We start from the raw sequence: 5,401 nt of genomic DNA, 5'->3' as shown, positions 1-5,401 counted from the left end.
TCATATTCCATTCACCCAGCTCAATGTAACAGTGATAGGTTTAGGTTACTGTCATTCATATTCACCCAGTTCAATGTAACAGTGATAGGTTTAGGTTACTGTCATTCATATTCACCCAGTTCAATGTAACAGTGATAGGTTTAGGTTACTGTCATTCATATTCCATTCACCCAGTTCAATGTAGCATCGATAGATTTAGGTTACTATCATTCATATTCCATTCACCCAGTCCAATGTAACAGTGATAGGTTTAGGTTACTATCATTCATATTCACCCAGTTCAATGTAACATTGATAGGTTTAGGCTACTACGTGATACTAGAATTTCCCCCTGAACCCATTATAAGGTGCTACAACCTAGACTATGAATGAAAGTTCATACAACGTAGGTGTTAGTAATCAACCGTTGTGTGGTACAGAGGGGAGCCGGCTCCCCCTGCTGGATAGAAAGTGCAACTACAGCAAGATGAGACCAGTTGTTCTCCAACTGATCAAAACCCGACTGTCTTCGATGTTTGACGTTGTTTGTTTTTAATCCTCTTTGGTACATTTTCACAACTGGTCAACTTGTAGAACAGCCAGTCTTTCATTCATAAACCCGTCATCATTTGGATTGTAAACATCTCTCACCACACAACCATTGATTCAAAAAATATAAGTTTATTGTTGAAATATAATGACAACATTGATTTAAATCACCAAAAACACAACATATTGATAGATGTTTTTATTTAGTCGTTTTAACTACCGGTTAATCAAGTAGCGAACAATGCAAGATACGTGTTTCAAATCGACCTTACAATCGCTGAAAGTAATTTGCTACAGTACTGTAAATTACACTTACATTATCCAACAAAAATTGACAGAAAATCTCTCATTTCCATATTATCGATCCAATGTGTAATCAAAGGTGTGATAAATGAAGACATTCCTCTACATTCATTCATGCAAAATTTGTATTTTAATTTTTCAGATATATTTGCAACATAGGTGTACTGTCTGTAATCAAATGTAAGAAAAGTAAATTAAACAAATTAAATGAATGAAATGACAAAAATACATCATGTTTATCAGGCATTCATTTGCATCAAGCCTGTCTTGAGCATTTGGCTGTAAATTCTCATCCACATCACAGTGAATGGTCCTCATTGTTCATGCACCTGTTGGTGAATCCAAGCTTGACATTAGTCTGCATTGATGTTGTCGCCTCATCCACGGCCAGCAGGAGGGAGACACGCCGATCGTACACCTTCCACCTCCATGCTAAAAAACTATTCTCCAATAGTGTGGGGGGAAGGAGAGTCTGGGGGAAGGTATAGAGTCACGAATCAGGGGTGGTCCTGAAAACTATGCCTGAACCACCTCTGCAGGGTGGAACCTTGACATTGTCCCACACGATGTACATAGGCGACCTCTTGACCTCTTGACAGGCCTGAGAAACACAATGAGGTGAGCAGCGTTGTAGGTATCCTAGTAACGGCCTACGTCCTACCACACATGTCCTCAGAGACAGCAGCGTTATAGGTATCCTAGTAACGGTCTACGTCCTACCACACACGTCCTCAGAGACAGCAGCGTTGTAGGTATCCTAGTAACGGCCTACGTCCTACCACACACGTCCTCAGAGACAGCAGCGTTGTAGGTATCCTAGTAACGGCCTACGTCCTACCACACACGTCCTCAGAGACAGCAGCGTTGTAGGTATCCTAGTAACGGCCTACGGTGCACTACTTTTGACCAGAGCCAATGGGGAATAGGGTGCACTACTTTTGACCAGGGCAAATGGGGAATAGGGTTCACTACTTTAGACCAGGGCCAATGGGGAATAGGGTGCACTACTTATGACCAGGGCCAATGGGGAATAGGGTTCACTACTTATGACCAGAGCCAATGGGGAATAAGGTGCCATTTAGGATGTTAATGTTATTCATTGTATTTTTTGTACATGTGCGATGTTTTCTATTCATTAACATCTCTGATATTTTAACTATAGGCTACAGTATAACCTCTCTGATATTTTAACTATAGTCTCTGATATTTTAACTATAGTCTACAGTATAACCTCTCTGATATTTAACTATAGTCTCTGATATTTTAACTATAGTCTACAGTATAACCTCTCTGATATTTAACTATAGTCTCTGATATTTTAACTATAGTCTACAGTAGAACCTCTCTGATATTTAACTATAGTCTACAGTACAACCTCTCTGATATTTAACTATAGTCTCTGACATTTTAACTATAGTCTACAGTATAACATCTCTTATATTTAACTAGACACCAAAGTAGGAGTTGTTTTGACGCTTCAGATTCTTTCTTTTTCTCCATTTTTGCTGTTTCATCTTATTCCCTGTATAGTGCCCTGCTTACAACCAGAACCCTGTGGCATTACATTGAGCCTGGTCAAACAGAGGGCACTATATAGGGAATAGGGTGCCAGCCCTGGTCAAACAGAGGGGCCTATATAGGGAATAGGGTGCCAGCCCTGGTCAAACAGAGGGGCACTATATAGGGAATAGGGTGCCAGCCCTGGTCAAACAGAGGGCACTATATAGGGAATAGGGTGCCAACCCTGGTCAAACAGAGGGGCCTATATAGGGAATAGGGTGCCAGCCCTGGTCAAACAGAGGGGCCTATATAGGGAATAGGGTGCCAGCCCTGGTCAAACAGAGGGGCACTATATAGGGAATAGGGTGCCAGCCCTGGTCAAACAGAGGGCACTATATAGGGAATAGGGTGCCAGCCCTGGTCTAAAGTAGTGCACTATATAGGGAATAGGGTGCCAGCCCTGGTCAAACAGAGGGCAATATATAGGGAATAGGGTACCATTTGGGACACAGAGAGTGTCAATATGGAGGCACATGTTTCCAACCCTTTTTCCATGAGATATATTAATATGGTAGAACTGATGCACATCAAGAAATAATGGAGGCGAAGACTTTGGGTGCAATAGAGCACATTACATACATTTGCATTCTAATGTTGACTTGGCTTAAAGGAAAATGGTATCAAGCGAGGTGTTTTATGCAAGCTCAGTTCTTGAGTCTTATGGAAATCCCTCGCGTGGATCTTTTTAAATGGGGAAAAGTTCTCAATGAAACTGGACATTAAATGTGGAGAATTATACATTTGTCTCTCTTGGCCATCAAGTAGCCTAATAATGTATATGTCATTGCAGACTACCATTTGATACATTAAATATGTTGAAATGATGAAATCACTGGAGTCACACATTATTCATATTTAATTCAGTGATTTAAATGATGACCCCATCCTCAGTAGCCTATTCCAGCAGTCTATTGGGAAACACAAGCACTTCTTACCTCAAAATTACAGTAGTGATGTTCTGGTGCCCGCTCAGGCAGTTTACAGTAGTGATGTTCTGGTGCCCGCTCAGGCAGTTTACAGTAGTGATGTTCTGGTGCCCGCTCAGGCAGTTTACAGTAGTGATGTTCTGGTGCTGCTCAGGCAGTTTACAGTAGTGATGTTCTGGTGCCCGCTCAGGCAGTTTACAGTAGTGATGTTCTGGTGCCCGCTCAGGCAGTTTACAGTAGTGATGTTCTGGTGCCCGCTCAGGCAGTTTACAGTAGTGATGTTCTGGTGCCCGCTCAGGCAGTTTACAGTAGTGATGTTCTGGTGCCCGCTCAGGCAGTTTACAGTAGTGATGTTCTGGTGCCCGCTCAGGCAGTTTACAGTAGTGATGTTCTGGTGCTGCTCAGGCAGTTTACAGTAGTGATGTTCTGGTGCCGCTCAGGCAGTGTACAGTAGTGATGTTCTGGTGCCCGCTCAGGCAGTTTACAGTAGTGATGTTCTGGTGCCCGCTCAGGCAGTTTACAGTAGTGATGTTCTGGTGCCGCTCAGGCAGTTTACAGTAGTGATGTTCTGGTGCCTGCTCAGGCAGTTTACAGTAGTGATGTTCTGGTGCCGCTCAGGCAGTTTACAGTAGTGATGTTCTGGTGCCGCTCAGGCAGTTTACAGTAGTGATGTTCTGGTGCCGCTCAGGCAGTTTACAGTAGTGATGTTCTGGTGCCGCTCAGGCAGTTTACAGTAGTGATGTTCTGGTGCCGCTCAGGCAGTTTACAGTAGTGATGTTCTGGTGCCGCTCAGGCAGTTTACAGTAGTGATGTTCTGGTGCCGCTCAGGCAGTTTACAGTAGTGATGTTCTGGTGCCGCTCAGGCAGTTTACAGTAGTGATGTTCTGGTGCCGCTCAGGCAGTTTACAGTAGTGATGTTCTGGTGCCGCTCAGGCAGTTTACAGTAGTGATGTTCTGGTGCCGCTCAGGCAGTTTACAGTAGTGATGTTCTGGTGCCGCTCAGGCAGTTTACAGTAGTGATGTTCTGGTGCCGCTCAGGCAGTTTACAGTAGTGATGTTCTGGTGCCGCTCAGGCAGTTTACAGTAGTGATGTTCTGGTGCTGCTCAGGCAGTGTACAGTAGTGATGTTCTGGTGCTGCTCAGGCAGTTTACAGTAGTGAAGACCTGGTAGTTTAGAGATTCAGACCCCTTGACTTTTTCAACATTTTGTTACATTACAGACTTATTCTAAAATTTATTAAATTGCACCCCCCCCCCCCCCCGTCAATCTATTAAAAAATATATATTTGTTGACAAATGTATTAAAAATACAAAACTGAAAAATCTAATTTACATAAGTATTCAGACCATTTACTCAGTACTTTGTTGAAGCACCTTTGGCAGTGACTACAGCCTCGAGTCTTCTTGGGTATGACGCTACAAGCTTGGCAGACCTGTATTTGGGGAGTTTCTGCCATTCTTCTCAGCAGATCCTCTCAAGCTCTGTCAGGTTCGATGGGGAGTGATTAGGAAATGCTTAATGGTTGTGTTTTTGTATTGTTATGATTGGGACCTACTGGCTTATTATGTCAGAGTTTATGGACTGTTTATCCTTTAACATCATGCTGTGTGTGAATGCTGTCTTTCCATCGGCCCTATCCAGTGGTGTAGTGGTGATTTAACACCATGCTGTGTGTGACTGCTGTCTCTCCATCAGCCCTATCCAGTGGTGTAGTGGTGATTTAACACCATGCTGTGTGTGACTGCTGTCTTTCCATCGGCCCTATCCAGTGGTGTAGTGGTGATTTAACACCATGCTGTGTGTGACTGCTGTCTTTCCATCAGCCCTATCCAGTGGTGTAGTGGTGATTTAACACCATGCTGTGTGTGACTGCTGTCTTTCCATCAGCCCTATCCAGTGGTGTAGTGGTGATTTAACACCATGCTGTGTGTGACTGCTGTCTTTCCATCAGCCCTATCCAGTGGTGTAGTGGTGATTTAACACCATGCTGTGTGTAACTGCTGTCTTTCCATCAGCCCTATCCAGTGGTGTAGTGGTGATTTAACACCATGCTCTGTGTGACTGCTGTCCCTCCATCAGCCCT

The sequence above is a fragment of the Salvelinus namaycush genome, unplaced genomic scaffold (assembly GCF_016432855.1).
Source record: "Salvelinus namaycush isolate Seneca unplaced genomic scaffold, SaNama_1.0 Scaffold1232, whole genome shotgun sequence".
Classification (NCBI taxonomy): Eukaryota; Metazoa; Chordata; class Actinopteri; order Salmoniformes; family Salmonidae; genus Salvelinus; species Salvelinus namaycush.
The sequence above is the reverse complement of the archived record's forward strand: the minus strand, read 5'-3'. Positions refer to the sequence as shown.